Genomic DNA, 19,524 nt, shown 5'->3' with positions numbered 1-19,524 from the left:
TAAGTGATTTTCTGGATTTTCTTCAATATCATCAAAGTAAGTACATGAATTCTTATCTAATTAGTATGAACTGTGTAATTATGAACATTGGTAACTATATCTATAACTAGGGTTGTGGGAACCATTGATAATTAACAACGTAAAACTAGCTAAAATAACAATTCTCAAATAGTCTCTTGCATGTATTGATAATTCTTTCATTTAGATGTCTTTTTAACGAGTGCACGCATTAGAACTTGCCTTGTTGCTACTTGCAGGACCAAGGAGGTAGATAATAAGAAAAGAATTATCAACGTAGATTTAGTATATACAATCTAATAAGCTAGAGTCGATTGGTGCGAAGTAATAACTAAGACATACATCGATTATGATGCTTAATATGAGGTAAAAGGTAAGGTTTAGTAAAGTACAAACACGTAGCCCAACCAAGGTGCGGAGTGAAATTCACTAGTTGTCGGACCAAGGAATTAGAGATACACAACTTACCACTTCGCATGCAAGATACTAGGACAGAGTTGTTATAGCAGGGTTACTGTGTTACGAACCTATGGGGAACACTTACACCCTAGTTTCTCTTATCATTTGATAAACATCAAATATTTGAACTAGCTACTTGTTTACTTAGACTTAAGTAATTACTTTTGTTACACAAAATCCCCCCTTTAATTGTTTATTTCCGGAAAGGACTTGACTAAATAAAAGTAATCGTAGACTAAAGTTAAGTCTAAACCATTTTCCTCGTGGGTCAACCCCCACCTAACATTTGGGTTCTTTACTTGATACGACTACTTATACTTTTGTAAGGAACTATAGTTTGAGCGTATCAAATTTTGGCGCCGCTGCAGGGGAAAATTACTTTTAGATTAACTTTAAGAACACTACCGAATTTTAGTCAACAATTTCCTAATTTTTCTTTTTCTTGTTTTTTTATTTTTCTCTCTCGCATGTCTAGCTTTAGTGTATGCCAAGTACACGGAGTCGAGGAGAACAAATGCTTCCACTTGATCTAGAACTAGACCGCACAGTTCGTAGAATGAATATTCAAAACTATCCTGCTTATATCGATGATGAGATCAACCCTCAATTTCCCCTGCCGGTTGATGCTCATAATCGAGTGGTTGTTGATAAACTTAGTGAAGGTAATCCAAGGAGGCAACCTCCTGCCCCACGCCCTCAAGAGTACAATAGGGGAAATGTTAACATCACTGACTCTGATGGGCCACTTATCCTACCTCCTCTACCACATGGTCATACTTTTGTTGTAACTAGTACCTTGATGCAGATTCTCACCGGTAGAGGTTTGTTTTCGAGGCTATCATCTGAGGATCCACATGATCACATCTCCAAACTAAGGTCGGCGTGTAAGAGTTGTGTAGGGAGGCCAGAATTAGACATGGATGTAATTGGATTAAGGGTGTTCCCTCTCTCACTAACGGGGGAGGACACAATTTGGTTTACTGAGTTTCCCTACAATTCAATATACACTTGGGAGCAATTGGGGGATGTGTTCCTAGCAGGTATTACCCAGTTTCTAAAAAGCTAGACCACAAATATAGGGTGAACAAATTTGTGGCATTACTAGGGGAGTCAGTAAGAAGATCTTGGGATACGTTCACCTCATTCTTGAGAAGAGTCCCAAACCACCGCATTAATGATGAGTCACTAAAAGAGTACTTCTATTGGGGGCAATATGATAATAATAAAGCAGTACTGGATACGATTGTGGGTGGTACTTATGGGGAGTGTACTTATGCAGAGATCGCTGAGAAGCTAGAGAATATATACCGAAATAATAAAGCTTGGAGCACTAGGAAGTCGGATACTGGGAGAAACACTTTGCAGTGCAAGCTTCGCATAACCCAGATGTAGATGAGATTCGTGAAGAGATGGCTCAAATGAGAATTGAGCTTAGGTTGGTGTTAAAACATGTCACCAGGGGTGCAGAAAAGGTAAATGCGGTGATATATTTTGATAAACCACCACCACCGGTTGATGAGTACTACTATGAAGAAGATTCTTATGCAGTGAATGAGCAGACGGGGGGTTTCCAGCCGAATGCCCAAGACTCCAATCAGGAAAATTGACGCCAAGGTCATGAAAATCAAGGTCGAAACTATGGGAATTACAACTGAGAGGGTCACTGTGTTCGAGATGGAAACTACAACTGCGACAACAACTTCAACCGGGATAACTATGGTAACAAAAACGATCGGAGTAGGCCCTATGTTCCACCTCAAAATTGGGAAGTTGCTCCTAGGGATGGTGGAGGTAGTATGGTGCGAGTTGAGGATATGTCACAAATGATGAGGAGGAGGTTTGATGCTAGTGAAGAGCACGCCAAAAAGTTGAGAGGTTATTTAGCAAATATTGGGCAAAAGGTGGATGCACATGCAATCTCAATCAAGCATCTTGAGTTTCAAAGGTCCCAATTGTCTTCTACTGTGAACCCACGCCAACCGGGTACTCTTCCTAGCAATACTGTCCAGAATCCAAAAAATTATGGACATTGTATGGCAGTCAGTACTCGAGGGGGTAAGCAGACCAAGGATCCACCTATGTCGTCTGGCCTCGAAATTGAGAAGAGAGGAGATGATGATGTATAGAAAGTTAGTGGTGAGTTGGTAGATAAATCTGGGAAAGAAGTTGAGACACCCCAAAAAGTGACCCCCATTCCTAGACCACCACCCCATTTCCGCAAAAATTGGTGAAAAATACCAAAGATGGTAAATACCGGTGTTTTATTACTATATTGAAACAGCTTTCCATCAATGTCCCTTTGATAGAAGCTCTTGAACAAATGCTCGGTTACGCCAAGTTCATGAAAGATATGGTCACTAAGAAGATATCAGTTAGTTTTGAGGATGATGATCGGATGTAACACTGTAGTGCTACAAGGTCTCTTGTGCAAAAGAAAGAAGATCCGGGTGCTTTCACTATTCCATGCACAATCGGGTTGTTACACTTTGCTAAAGCATTATGTGATCTTGGGGCACGCATAAATCTCATGCCTCTCTCGATTTACAAGAAGTTGGGTTTGGGTGACCCAAAGCCTACTGCAATGCGGCTACTGATGGCCGATTGAACAGTGAAGAGGCCTATTGGGATACTCCATGATGTTCTAATAAAAGTGGAGATATTTATTTTTCCAGCCGATTTTGTGATTCATGATTGTGAGGTGGAGTTTGAGGTGCCAATTATTCTTGGGAGGCCTTTCCTTGCTACCGGTCGTGCCTTGGTTGATATGGAGAAAGGGAAGATGAAGTTTCGGTTGAACAATGAAGAATCGAATTTCAACATTTGTAGGTCCATGAGACAGAATGGTGAGCTCCAATCGGTATCTGCGATATCCTACAAGGTTGAGAGTTCGTTCGAGGTACAAATAGAAGAGTGTCTTGGTGTTGAGGCACTAGCGGCAGTGATCATGAATTTTGAGAGTGATTGTATAGAAAAATATGGGTCAATTGTTGTGGCACTTGATCGAGGTGATGTTCGGTTCAAACAAAAGAAATCGGATTTAGATATGAAGCATCGCGAGTCTCCACCAGCAAAACCATCTATTGGGGTGGCTCCAAAATTGTAGCTTAACACCTCAACTGAGGTATGTATTCTTGGGGAAAGGTGACACTTTGCCGGTAATTATTGCATCAGATTTGAATATGCAACAAGTAGAATGTTTGGTTGAAGTGTTGAAGAGGTTCAAGAGAGCTATTGGGTGGACTATTGCGGATATTATTGGGATCCCTCCCGGTATTTTTTCACATAAAATCAAACTCATGCCCGATCATAAGCCTATTATTGAGCACCAGAGACGTTTAAATCCACCTATGCAAGAAGTGGTGAAGAAGGAAATTATTAAGTGGTTGGATGCCGGAGTTATATATCTGATCGCTGATAGTAGTTGGGTGTGCCCTGTTCAGTGTGTGCCCAAGAAAGGGGGAATGATGGTGGTCCCTAATGAGAAAAACGAGCTTGTTCCAATGCGGACAGTGACCGGATAGAGAGTGTGTATGGATTACTGGAAATTGAATGCATGGACTGAGAAGGACCATTTTCGTATGCCCTTCATGGATCATATGCTAGATTGTCTTGTAGGAAAGGGGTGGTATTGTTTTCTTAATGGTTATTCGGGTTACAATCAAATCTCTATTGCACCAGAAGATCAAGAGAAAACCACTTTACTTGTCCTTATGGAACTTTCGCGTTCAAGAGGATGCTCTTCGGGTTGTGTAATGCACCAGCTACTTTTCAGGGATGTATGATGTCCATATTCTCCGATATGGTGGAGGAAACCATTGAGGTATTTATGGATGATTTTTCTGTTGTTGGTAACTCGTTTGATCATTGTTTGAATCACTTGTCCGAAGTTCTTAAAAGATGTGAAGATTGCAACCTTGTGCTAAATTGGGAAAATGTCACTTTATGGTGAAAGAAGGTATTGTATTGGGTCATCGCTTTCTCAGAGAAGGGTATAGAGGTTGATCGAGCTAAAGTTGAGGTGATCAAGAGACTTCCTCCACCCATCTCTGTAAAGGTGTGAGGAGTTTCCTTTGGCATACGGGTTTCTACCGGAGGTTCATCAAGGATTTTTCAAAAATTGCACATCCTCTATGCAAGTTACTTGACAAAGAGTGTAAATTTTACTTTGATCAATCCTGTCTTAAGGAATTTGGTGAGTTGAAGGAGAAATTGGTGTATGCGCCCATTATTATTTCCCCTGATTAGAGCAAGCCATTTGAGGTGATGTGTGATGCTAGTGGGTTGCGCTTGGTGTAGTTTTGGGTCAAAGAAGGGATAAAATCCTTCACCCCATTTACTATTGCCAGTGAAGCCTTTAATGAAGCCCAAAATAACTACAATGTGACTGAACAAGAGCCCCTTGCGGTGGTCTTTGCTTTCGAGAAATTTCTCTCCTATTTGCTTGGCACAAGAGTTATAGTGCTAACAAGGATGCGAAACCGAGGTTGATTCGTTGGGTATTACTATTGCAAGAATTTGACTTTGAATTGAAAGAAAGGGACCAAAGATTAAGTTGCCGATCACTTGTCCCAACTAGAGGATAGAGCTATGCATGAACTGGGTGGAAAGGCTGAAATTGATGATACTTTCCCTGATGAGCATGCATTGCCTGCTTCTCAATACTTGATTCCATGGTTCGCTGATTTTGCGAATTACTTGGCTAGTGATATCATCCCATCGGACATCTCTTTTCATCAAAGGAAAAAGTTCATGCATGATGTGAAAAATTTTATTTGGGATGAGCCATATTTATATAGGAGTTGTGCCAACGGGCTTATTCGGTGTTGCGCCGGAAGTCGAGATGTTGAGTGTTTTGGAGGCATGCCACTCCTCGCCTGTGGGTGGGCATCATAGTGGTATCCGGACAGCCCATCAAAATCTTGCAATGCGGCTACTATTGGCCAACCATCCACCAAGATGCTCATAAGTTCGCCAAGGCATGTATAGGTTCCAAAGAGATGGAGGTGTTTCTAAACGGCAAGAACTCCCTTTAAATACCATTCTTGTAATTGAGTTGTTTGATGTGTGGAGTATTGATTTTATGGCCCCTTGAGTTCTCATGGGATTAAGTATATTCTTGAGGTGGTTGATTATGTGTCAAAATGGGTGGATGCCATAGCACTTGCAAATAATGAAGGGAAGAGTGTCACCGCGTTCTTGAAAAAGAACATATTTTCCAGATTTGGCACCCCAAGGGCCATTATTAGTGATGGGGGATCCTACTTTTGCAACAAGTTGTTCAAAGGATTGTTGGAGAAATATGGGGTTCGCCACAATGTGGCCACGCCATACCATCCTTAGACTAGTGGGCAAGTTGAGGTGTCAAACAGAGAAATCAAGCATATTATGGCGAAAACCCCCAGAAATCTGCAGCGACCAAAAAGATTAGCTTATTGGGTGTTCATGTGAAGGGACCAAATCCCCAAAAATCTGCAGAAAATTGGTCTGGTGCACTGATTGACGGACCGTCATCTTGTCGACAGACCGTCGGTAGGGTCTGTAGATCCCAGGTTTGTTTCTTTTAGGGAACATTCAACGGAGCAGTCGACAGTCTGTCGATGGGGAATCGTCGGCTCCTCCAACCCAATAAACCGACCCGGCCCGACAGGTTATATATTAACTTTTTACACTTTTCTGTTACCCACCTCTTCAAAACCTTTCCCAAAACCGTTTCCCTCCTCGTTTCCCTTCAACTTCCCCACTTCCTCACCCATTAACTCCATTTTCTATCATTCAGATTCTCCTCTTCCCAAATGTCCATCAGTTTCCCAATCCCTTCTCTCCCCCAATTTTCCATCTTCATCTGTATTCTGCCCAGTCTGTCACATCCGGGGAGCACCCCCTAGAAGTAGCACGGTGTACTTGACCTCCCGGATGTATTATACAAGCTCATAGTTATCATTAATCGCATTGACATAGTAAATTTAGTGGAAACAACTTTTCATAGCACATCATATGCTAGAAACTCACTTCATATATATAAAATATCATAATACATATTTGGACTCTAAGTCTCATTGCCATATTAGACTCAATAACTTTAGAGTACATTAAGGACAAGGCTCTTAAGATATAATACAAATCTACACAATACTTAATAGACTTTACAATAAGTACGCATTAGGACATCCTTGGACTTAAGGATTCCTTTCCTTGAGCTTGGGAATCACCTATCAAGCTCTTCAACATTCAAGATATCCTTTAAGAATCCATAACCTACACTTTGTGTTAAGAAGAATGGGATTAGTACAAGAATGCACCAAGTATGACAACCATGCAAAAACATGCATTTAAAAGGGACATTTTCTTTGAAATCATACTTCATGCCTTTTTGAGTAAATCATCATAAAACCTTTATCAATAGCATTTATATCATTCTCATAATTCATAGAAACACAATCAAAGTCCAAACATCATAGAAAATCACTTATGGAATTTAAGTCCAAATTGAAGTCACTTCACAGTTAACTCAATTTCCTTAACAGTGAACACTTCCTTTCAATTCATTAGTCTTCCGAGAAATCCTTTAGGGATACTTGGTACAATGTATCACCTTAAGACCACAAGAAATCATGTATAGAACCTACAAAAGACAACACATACCATCATAGAAGTATAGTACAACATAGACATAGTAAAGCCTAGACTAAAAAGACATTACAATGAACTCCTAGTCAATATGCTCTTGTACTTATTTTACTTCATATTGAACCTTATGAAATATAACTCATGACCCCAATATAAGTCTACTAAAGCAATGTATATGTAAGGCCCCATAACCTCACACATACTTAGTACACCTATCATGAGACCACAAGCCTTTACATCCAAATCATATATCAACATAGTAGGAGGAGACAACTTCATTTATGTCAAGTAAGACCTTCATCACTATGGTCAACAAGATCAACATCATTCATAAAGAACACATACGTAGTGACATGCATTAAAAAACCTTTCTATAACTTCCTAAGGAGATACTTGTTCAATGTCTAGATGGGTTCATTACTTCCACCTATCCTAAGTAACATCCCTTAAGTCATTCTAGTTAGGGTCCTAGTCATTTACTTTCATTGTCCATTTTAATTTAGGGAAACCATAGCCTTAACCGACCATGGGTGATAATCATGGAATCCGGTGTCATCAAACCCCACACTGAAAAAGGGTGGTCTACCGACCAAAGTAGAACCCATCATGACATAGCTTTCTAGGTGGTTCCACTAGCTAGTATCCTATGGTGGCAACATAGTTTATGGAACTTGGGGGATTCATGTAAATATCAACTATACACCCTATGTGGGGTCATGAGGATATCCACCCTGTGAGGACCGTAGTGAACCTTACTTCCCCTATTTGGGAAAGTGTCACTCCCTCACATGAGGACTGTAGTGAACCCTACCTTCCCTGTTTGGAAATTGTCACCCCCTCATCTACAAGTTCACTCGGTGTTAATCTAAGTTCCTTTTATTGAAAAATCCTTTATTTTCATTTCTTTACAAAACATAGGTTTAGGAGAGTCATCCCCTCATATGCTTAACTTATAGGTCATAGATGAAAGTTCATCAACCTAATTCATGTGAGAAACCCTTTCACATGGACATAGCATATGTATTAGCACTATCTAGTCTAGGTTACACTTGAGCACACCTTTCAAGGCTCCTCTATTGACTAAATCATCATTCATGTGTATGAGTGTATACATAAATGTGAGCAAACCTTTCACATAACCCATAATGTCACACATGTTCATATATCAATGCATGATTCTATAGGCATAACTATATGAGCAATCCTTTCATATAAACCCACTAATACACTACGCATATTCATACTTCATCATTTCATATACATCATATTTATAACATGTTCATATATGCATCTTTCATATACATAGAAACCAAACCTAGGAACTATCCTATCAAGGTAAGCATGTGCAATGTATAGACAAGGTCCCATACCCTTGCCCATACTAGTACACCTATCAAGTCATCCTATTAAGGGAATATAAATCATACTTTCATAAACATCACCTTAATATGCATAGTAGTAAACACTGGTGAATATGAGAATTACCTTTCATTTAGACACAATGACCTATACTACTTGTAACATGCATGTGAAGTGAGTGTGTGTGTATATTGGTCAAAATGAGCACCTACTGGACATCAAAAAACATATTGAGGAAGACACCCTCTTAGACCATAACACTCTTTCTAGAATAGACAACACAACACATAATAGCATAGGAGACAAGTCAACTTCATTTAACACTTAAGACTCCTAACTTGTACTATCCATGTATTCATATAGGGGTACATAGGTAAGGGGTTATTAACCCTTTTAACACATAAATGGAAGCACCTACACTTTACCCTAACATGGATATACACATGCTCATACAATAGCCACAAAACCTGATTCACAACTAGGATAGGAAAGTAGACATAAGCTTCTCATAGTATCATTTTAAGCACATGTTCATAAGATAAACCAATTTGCCTACAACTCCATGGTCAATACATATATAATGAAAAAATAAGTAAACAGCGCTACCATAAGTGGACCATACCACACAATGCAATACAAGGCTTCATCAACATTTCAATAAAGAAGTAGAAAAGTAGAAGAGTAGAGGAAATAAGCATTCTTACCAACTCCTCAACCTTTGATCCTCATTGATAAATACACCTTGTTTACCAATAATTCATATATATGGCAGTAGCTAAATGTACTTTAATCATATAAGAAACCATGTACAAGTCGCTACATGATTATACTATAACATAATACAACACATCACATACTAGGAAAAGTAGAAGAACATATATACCTAGATAAAGTAATATTTCATAGATAATATCAATATAATACAGTATCTAATCATAAAGAAATCATGCTTAAAGCACTTCAAGATCAAGCTACAACATAGACATTAGACTTGTCAATTTGCTATAGTGTAGAGAGGGAATTAGCCAACCCTCTTGATTCTCTAAGACCTTGATATTCCATCATATTTTAACAATAATGTACATACTAGGAAGAATCTAGATAAATCACTTCATCAAAGGAAATTATTCTTCATCTATCCACAATTCAAGATATCATCATATACATAATATTATCCATCGATAGACTAAAAGACTAGGTCAATTCACATAAGCCATCTTTAATTCAATCATGAAAGATTCTTATTCATTATCCAATCATGATACTAACCCAAAATAGTAGATACAACCAACCTAACGCAATCGACCACATTAATCCGTATAGAAACCAATGTTACAGTGAACCATGGAAACTAGGCTAAACATGCTCAAATCTTCATCCATTTATTCTCATGGATCCTTCAAAATCAATTTAACATAAACTCATGTAAATAACAGCATGTACAATCACTTGAATGTAATAGAATCATAATTAACTCGATAGCAATTCAAGATCACAAAGCCCATGGAAGTCTAAATCGTTTTGGTGAAGGAGCATGGATTCACCATGTAATTGGAGTGAAATTCACGTTAAAACTTAATCATGAGTCAATCGTTAAAAACCTTTTTAGAAAGAATCCATGGCAGATTGAAGAAGGACTTTGATCATATTTTTCTTCTTTGAAATCATTGGAATAGCTCTCTAGATGAAAAGATAACTAGAGATGAAGATCACCATACATTGGTCTAGTTGAAAACCTCTAAGACTTGATGATTCATTCATGGAAAAACCCAGCTTAAATCTGTTCTTGAGCTTCATTAACAATTGTGGTTTTAGAGAGAACATTTTTGGAGGGAAGAGCTCAAAACATGTGAGTTGATTTTAGAATGGGTTGATCACGTTTTAGATGACTTATATACACCTAAATTAACTAAATAAACCTACTATAGTCTTATCACGTGGGGTAAATTTCTCGTCACCCCTTAAATGAAACAAACGCAAACTTACAGTGCACCAGCGACGGAGGCAATGACGAGGCGTCATGCTGTCGACGGTCCGTTCCTGGCTTCCTTCACCTGGAACTTAGCCAAATTCTTGTCTTGTTACCTGCCCCAGGCAAGTTCCAGTCGACGAGACTTGATCGAAGGGCCATTGGTGGACCAACGATCCGTTGATGGTTCCGTCAATGGACACTGCCTAGACAGTGTCTTCGATAGCCTTGGGTCTTTCTTTTAGGGCCTCTTGTGGGTCTCTTTAGAAGTCGTACCCGGACGTTTCCAACGTTATTATAACCCTTAACAAGTTATAGAACTTCGACATATATTTCATCCAAAACAAACACCTACAAGACGTCCAAACAGGCCAAGCCCCATCATGACACACGTTGAACATCTTAAGGGCTATCTTTTGAACGCCTTGGACGTTCTTGGTCGTTTGACCTCCAAACTTCTCAAAACTTCATATTCTATCATTTAACATCATTATAAACCATTTAAAGACTTGATAAAATCATTTCATTTCAAATTTAAGCATGCATAGACACATGAGGCACATAAGTGACTAGTCGTCGGATGTCTTGGTCGTCCCTTGACATTCGACTTCCAAATCACTTCAAACTTTTCACACTACCTATAAATCATATAATAAGACATTTTAGAACCTTACAACCTGAATTCGAACATTTTAGGCTCTATACACCTTATCTCATTTTTGGGGTCTTACACGGTCGGTGTTCGAGGTCGTTATTTGGTGTTTCGTACTTGCAAGAATTCATCTCCTCATTCCCTACACTACAGTATACAAGTATGTCTTTCTGATATGCTATATTTACTCTCGTTACTTTCCATGCTAAATTACTGGAATACGATAGTGGGTCTTGAATTTGGGACACCGTTGCATGCTTAAAATCTTCAAACTTAATTCCTAGTCCTTTAGAACAATGAAAGTTAATGGGATGAGGATGTATTTTCTAATAATTGTTGTGTTTTGAGTGTTGTTGTTTTAGACAGGGTTTGATAGTCTGTGAGAATCTATGTTTAAAACTACGATAATTCATGCCCTAGGAATGATGAAATTCTTTGTTAAACGCTAGAGTAACTTAATGTTTCTTAGATTGCTCTGAAATTGTTCTTTGGGGGTAACAATGGCTGCCAAAATTCTTTCCCTGAGACAGAACGAGACCCCTTTGATGGACCATCGGTCCTTTGACGGACCATCGTTGGGGTCCATCAACAACATCTCCCCTGATTTGTCTAAGTGTCTACCCACGGGGGTGGACGACGGTCCGTCAACCCATCGACGGACCGTCCTGCATGACCGTAGACTCTATCAGAACCCTTATTTCTGAAGTTCTTCAAAACTTTTCTAAGGGTCCATCGACGGACCCCCACTAGTGGACCATCGTTCAGTCGACGGTCCGTCCTGCAGGTCCGTCGTCCTTAACATAAACTATGTTTTTTAAGAATCCAAAAAAGTTTCTAAGGGTCCATCGAAGGACGCCCACTGACGGACCATCAATCAGACGACGGTCCGTCCTGCACTTCCGTAGTCCTTAACAGAAACTATATTTTCATAAGAATCCACAAAAAGTTTTTAAGAGTCCATCGACGAACCCCCACTGACGGATCGTCGTTCCATTGACGGTCCATCATGCACTTCCGTCGTCTCTAACAGAATCTTTGTTTCTGAAATGACTAAATAAATTTTCTAAGTGTCCACCGACAGACCCACACTGACGAACCGTTGTTCCATCGACAGACCGTCAATGTGGTTCGTCAGTCACTTCTGCAGTTCTGCATCACCACTTTGCTTGTGTTTCCTCCTCTCTGTTTGATTCTTTTGAGCGTGTTGCTTACTTACATTGGTATTAATAACCCCTCCTTGCAGGTACACATGGCACCCAATCAAGACTTAGTCCATTCTCGAGGACGTTCCAAGTTTGTCGCCCCTTCCCGCTGGTTGGTGATTGGGTCATCCGACGATGAACGCGACCTCGAATACGTGCCCACAGGCATCGAGACACCGTCACGTTCTGCTAGGATTCTCGGACACGCCCATGAGGGTTGCGTCCGGCATAGTCACTACCTCCTAGTCTGATGAGGAGCGCACACTGACCGGCACACCGTCTGGGTCTGCTGCAGTTTCTGAGGGAGCATCTGGATCTGCGGAGGCGTCCGGGTCTGAGGAAGCTTCATCTTCACAGGGGGACACTTCTCCAGCTCCATAGGTCCACTCTGCCTCATTTAAGGAAGCTAACAGTGCGGATTCTACTCCAGCACCCCTGACCAACGTCCCCGCAACGGTTGCTGATCAGCCCAACCGGTGGTGTGTCGATGGCCAATATCAGATATACAGATATGCGAAGCTGCTCAACGACAAGGGGTTCATTACTCGGACTCGGATAGTTGAGCCGAAATTTCTTACCGGGATTCTTCCCACGATGCCAGCTATATATGACCTTTTCACCCGCCATCGGCTAGACTGGACGGCTAGGAGTTTGGGTCGTTACAGCGAGGAGATGGTGCGAGAGTTCTACGCCGCCTATATGGCGAATCTCAGGGCTAGTTTGGATAGGCGTACTAACCCTGCCAAACACACACCACTTGAGCATATTCGTGTCCGTGGCAAGCGGGTGGATATCTCTTTGCCCGCCATTCGCAGATTTTTATATAGTGCTGATACTAATGCCACCAGGACCCCCCTCACTCCCGAGTTTGACTATAGTGGAATCTGGTAAAGGACAGCAGTTTCCAGCGTAACAAAGTGCTGAGAGAGACCACCAAGAGGTATATAGCCCAGAAGATCTCCATGGATGGCGAGGGTGCTGATTGGGTGCTGGAGCGCAAAGGAGGTATAAAGAAGGACAACCTCACATTCACAGCCAAATTCTTATGGATCTTGGTCCATCATTTCCTCTTTCCCACTACTGCTGATAATATTGTTGCATGGGATAGAGCAGTGCTGATAGCTGGCATGGTTGCTGGGTTCGAGGTGGATTTCGCGTGGCTGTTGCAGGCGGTCATTCATGAGAGGGCCTTTAAGGCCACCACTACTTACCCCTTCCTTTGCATGGTTTTTGAGTTGTGCAGTTCTGCTGGAGTGCCCTTGTGGCACATTCATGTGCTCAAGACCCCGACTGGCATAGTGGATATCGGTCTCATCCGAGATGAGCCCAATGAGCTGGCTCCCAATAGAGGGCCCCGAGAAGAGGTGCAGCCTCTAGGTGAGAGCTTGGCAGCCATGGTAGAGCAAGCCCAACGGGATGATCAGGCTACATTAGAGACTACCGACACCACCCTGGTTAAGTCTACCCTCCCGCTCCACCCCATCTGCAACACTGGTCTCGATCCCTAGGGTCCAGAAGTTAGAGGCCCAAATAGCCACACTTCTACATCATATCCAGCCTTGGATGCAGAAGTCCATTGATAAGGCGAAAGAGCGAATCGAGAAGAAGATGGCCCAGCGAACTAAGAGGCAGATTATGGAGGTCCACCAGCGCCTTGACGCATTTGAGTAGAGGATTCTCACCCGGCCAACCCCTACTGTAGATTTAATGACTCTCCAGGCTGCTCTGGTGAGTCTGAGAGCAGATATGGATGCCATACTGGAGGCCTGGGTTCCCAAGTCTAAGGCCCTATCTGCGGAGCCTGTTGAGGATATAGTGATCGTTGCACTGTTCTCCACCACTGTTGCGCCATCACCTCAGCCACGTGAGTGTACCAAGAGGCACCGGTCTAGAAAGGATGATGAGACTCAAACTAGGAAGAGAGAACGTCTTGAGTTGGAGGCTGCGAGGAGAGACCTCACTAATTGATTAGGAGGGCCGACATATGAGGGCTCAGTAGGTGGCTGATGGGGCATCTATCTCCAGGAATGTTGATGTTGAGAGGAGCACTACTGCGGGTGATTTTATTGCTTCGGACACTACTTATGGGGTCCCTACTACAAAGGGAGCGGGTTCTGGCAAATCGAACCTGCCATCTTGTTGATCATCGGTGCTATGCGCCTCAGGTTTCCTTCACCTACCACTCAGTTCTATTTTTTATGCATTGGGGACAAATGCATGGTCTTTTGTTGGGGGTGGGATAAATGGAAAGTGAGTGCTAGGGTGAAGTCTCAATAGCCCAACTCATTATCCTCTCTTGGGGTTTTCTTTCCTGTGTTCTTTTTGCCCAAGAGACTGTTTGCTTTATTATTGAACCGGCACGTTAGTATCTTGTACATAGTATTGATATGAAATCTGAAGTATGATGGCTAAATAAAATGATATCCTGATTTAAAGAAAATGGTTGCATGATTAGGCATAGTGAATGATGACTTTGTGGCTCTAAGCATGAAATAGAGATACACCCCTGCATGACCCTTAATCTTAAGCTCGAATTAAGTGTCTGATAATCTGGTAGGGTAATGAGGTGTTAAGTGAGTGTGAGAAATTTGAATAGACCACCATTGGTACTAAGCTAGAACTTGCCCGGTTAGTCTTGCTAAAAGTAATCTATAATAGACAATTAGGAAAGGATCAAAGGCTCTTGTTCAAGATAGTCAACCTTTAGCCTAACCGAATAAAATTAATCCCTTCTTGATCCAAATGATTTGAGCTTAACATGAACCTTTCTTTTCTACCCCAACATATCTTCTGGGAACAATGTGTTGGCCATGGTCCCTCCTTGGACATGTGCACCTCAGCTTATGCCAAAAGTATAAGTTGATGGTGGCTAAAGCAGAAAAACAACCTTGTCGTGGCCCTGACCCAACCTTGGGTATTGTGTACCTTGCCTCATGGCAAAGCCATGAGTTGAGGGTGGCTATTATGAGGAATGCTCCGGAAAGTGGGGCTGAAAGAATAAAGAGAGAGAAATAAGAAAAGAAAAGTGACTCAAGCAAAGTTGAAATCAAGTGAAAAATTGCAAAATTTGAAAGTAAAAGAAAATAAAAAAATAAAATAAGAGTCAATTACACAAAAGGAGAAAGAAAGGAGAAAATCAAGGCAAAAGAATATAACAAAATTAAGAAATAGGGCGGAATAAACGATGAAAAGGTAGGATGTTTAATTGTTATGTCAAGGAGGACAACAAGTCAATAAAATACATCAAAATGTACCCTACCTAACCCTGATCCTACGTTACAAGCTAAGAAAGTCCTATCGTGATCCTAATAGTCTAACACGTTGAACTTAAAGCAATAAAAATAAGGGCAAGCCTATGGCGATAAGTACCAATGAGGTGAGAAGTTGTTCTGAGAGTGAGTGTTGAAAAAAAATAATCCTTATACTCAAACTGAAATAACTATGTGAAAAAGTAGGATATTGTTTTTAAACAAAGGACACTAGTTGCAATACTGGAATGTTGGCACCTTGGTGAGAAGTAAAAGAGGAGAGGTGTCGGTGCATGGTGAGTCTGTGTCATAGTCTGATCCACATGAGCGAGCCTAATAGTGATATCATGCATGAACATAATTAAAATAATCAGGATTGATATCCAGATGATTGCGAAAGCTAAAATAAGGATACTTTTGTACAAAGGTTTTTATGGTGAGTCATAGTGCGTCGCTTGAGGACAAATAACAAATTTAAGTTGAGGGTGTTGATATACCGTGGTTTCACGGTACTTTCAATGCTTTTTCCTTAAGTTTAGTGTGTGTCTAAGGCCTCTTTGAAGTAGTTTTAATGTATTTTTCTTTGTGTTTACAGGAAAAATTGTCCAAAATGAAAATGCTGAAGATGTGATGAAAGTTGCAGAAAAGATGACCTACGGAGCCATCGACGGTCCGTCTACCCATCGACGGTTCGTAGGTGGCAATCGTCGCCATGAAGATGTTATGCTGCCAAGGAAAGATCAGGGAATTCTGACTAAGTGTGAGGCTACGGAAGGGATGATGGTCCGTCGTCCTGGTGGTCCGTTGGTGTTAACAGAATGTAGCCTTAATACCCGATTTTAAAATATTCTAAGTGTGGAGCAATGAAGGCCATCGACGGACTGTCGTTCTGTCAACGGACCGTTGTCTTAGTCCGTCGATGGTAGCAGAGAGTTGGAGAAGAAAGCAACTTAAAATAGAGTTGAAGTATGGACCGATGGAGGTGTTGACGATCTGTCGTTACCTCGACGGTCCGTCGGTCAGGTCGTCGACGCGAGACACATTTTTTGACAGATTTTCCTTATTTAGGTTTCCCTTTATGTTTAGGATTCTATTATTATTAATAGGACCAAAAACCTTATATTTGGGGTTAGACTCTTGGTTATTGATTTGTAATATTGGTTGTGAATATTGGGTTTTGGAAAATACTTCATTTTTTCGGAATCGTTTATTGCATTATTTAATTCAAGTGATTTTCTGGATTTTCATCAATCTAGTCAAAGTAAGTACATGAATTCTTGTCTAATTAATATGAATTATGTAATTATGAACATGCGTAACTAAATCCATAACTAGGGTTGTGGGAACCATGGGTAATTAACAAAGTAAAACTAGCTAAAATAACAATTCTCGAATAGTTTCTTGCATGTATGGATAATTATTTCGTTTAGAAGTCTTTTTGACGAGTGTACGCGTTAGATATTGCCTTGTTGCTACTTTCCGGACCAAGGAGGTAGATATAAGAAAATAATTATCAACGTAGATTTAGTATATACTATTTAATAAGCTAGTGTCGATTGGTGCAAAATAATAACTAAGTCATACATCGATTGTGATGCTTATATGAGGTAAAAGGTAAGGCTTAGTAAATTACACACACGTAGCCGGACCAAGGTGCGGAGTGAAATTTACTAGTTGTCGGACCAAGGAATTAGGGATTCACAACTTACCACTTTGCATGCAAGATACTAGGACAGAGTTGTTATAGCTAGGGTTACTGCGTTAGAACCTATGGGAACACTTACACCCTAGTTTCTCTCATCATTTGATAAACATCATATATTTGAACTAGCTACTTGTTTACTTTGACTTAATTAATTAATTTTGTTACACAAAATCCCCCCCCCCTTTAATTGTTTGTTTTCGGAAAGGATTTGACTAAATAGAAGTAATCGTCGATTAAAAGTTAAGTCTAAACCATTTTCCTCGTGGGATCGACCCCAACCTAATATTTGGGTTCTTTACTTGATATGACTGCTTATACTTCTTTAGGGAAGTATAGTTTGAGCATATCAACCATATTCCTCGTGGGATCGATCCCAACCTAAAAGTTGGATTCTTTACTTGACAACACTAGATGATACTTCTTTAGGGAGGTGTAATTTGAGTGTATCACATGTATCTTAGATATTCCCATTATTTCCTCATTTATGCGTGATCACGAAAAAGCATAAATTTTCTTGATTTATTTCTACATGTTTACTTGTTGAGAATGAGTTGCATATAGACCTCATGATATTATCAATTGATCATGTTTTAGCTTAGAGTTGATGTTTCCTTCTCGGGTATATGCATAATGTGATTGTGTTTATGTTGTGTTGTAAGGTTTAAGTTCCTACCTTCCTTATGATGTCTTGAATCTCATTTGAGGATGAATGATCCCAAGAGGGAGATAATGTAACACCTCGAATTCAAGAAGAAAGAAAAAAATCCATTTTTAAGAAATTTGGTGTTGGTTCCTACAGTGCCATCCATGGCCTGTGGAATAACTGCAGTTCGTAACTCGAGTTTTACCAAATGTCAATTCAAAAATTCTTTTCAATGTTTCACCAAGATGATTTGTCGTTCAATGCACGAGCAATAAATAAGTTTCATAGGTGAGTTTCAGACTTGGAGAGATTTTTTAAGGTCGGAACTTGAGGACCATGGGTTGGGACTCACGGCCCGTCGATTAGACGACAGCCCATGGGTGGGTCTCGTCGTTGGGATCCAAAAACTTTAGTCTCTGATTAAGGCCCCAACAGGTGGGTTCGGATTTGACCAACGAATCGTCTGTCTCGCCGTTGTTGGTGTCGGGAATTAAATTTTATTAGGGCTTTTGGGTCTTTTCCTAATCCAAATACTAGGTCCTTTTATCGTGCACCCAAACCCCTATATAAGCATTTTAACCCCCATATTTCCCCAATTTAAATCATTATCTGAAATTTACAAAAGAAGAACAAGTCTTCCCCTTAAATATTTCACTCTAGAAAGTTATAAAAAGCTAAGGTTTGCAAGCCAAGTTTCCAATCCCACCATTGAAATTAAGATTTTGGCCCTGAGCTATGATAGTTTTAATCCATGGATCCTTTTCCTCCATGGAGTTCTCAAATTCTCCAATTTATATAGATAGAATTCGCCAATTGAGTTGGGGTTTTGTAGCCATGTTAGGTTCCTTTGATTATTGTTTTATTTGATTGTTTTATGATCTATTAAGCATGAATCGATATATTACATCATTTTATGATGAATTTCCATGAACCCATGTGTAACCCATGTTTTCTATATATTGATGATAGAAAGTGAGTTTTGAACCATGAAAGGTGAATATGATGCACGTTCTTATGAAATTGATGTAAATGTTTTAAGGATGCTTTGAGAGTGAAGCATATATTTTGATTGTTGTTGTTAACTTTTGTGAAAGGATTTCTCACATAACTACCTCATGCATGAAAGTGAAAGGTTTTTCTCACATAAAGGATTCTAAGGTTGAAAGGACTTCTCACCTAAAATGAATCAAAGTTAGGGAGTTATTCTAATGTGAAGCTAGAGGCGATTACCCATGCTCTTTAATAAAAGACAAGAGTCGATTACCCATGTCATATGATGTAAGGACAAAAGGCGATTATCCATGTTCCTTCCAGACCTATGATGAATATGATTAAGAACTATTTCGTGAAAGTTAAGCTAATTATCGAGTGGACAAGTGGCGATCACCCGTGTCTCATAAACTATGTGCCAACGTAGGATTTATCTCGATAGGCATTAGCTAGTAGATCCACATAAAATATAAGTTCATTGTCCTTACTTTGGCAAGTAGGACAACCTTTTCGGTGTGGAAGACACCAGATTCCATCTTACTAGCTCAATAATATAAGGTAAACTTTTAAAGGCAACACATTTATCCACATATATATATATATATATATATATATATATATATATATATATATATATATATATATATATATA

The 19,524-nt window shown here is 40.1% G+C and overlaps 1 pseudogene; it reads left to right on the top strand.

Moving 5' to 3' along the window:
* Nucleotides 1–4,965, top strand: part of LOC107022129 — a 133,401-nt pseudogene extending 128,436 nt beyond the window's left edge.
* Nucleotides 4,966–19,524: the final 14,559 nt, after the last annotated feature.

Source organism: Solanum pennellii, chromosome 6 (genome assembly GCF_001406875.1).
Source record: "Solanum pennellii chromosome 6, SPENNV200".
Lineage (NCBI taxonomy): Eukaryota > Viridiplantae > Streptophyta > Magnoliopsida > Solanales > Solanaceae > Solanum > Solanum pennellii.
The sequence above is the reverse complement of the archived record's forward strand: the minus strand, read 5'-3'. Positions and strand labels throughout refer to the sequence as shown.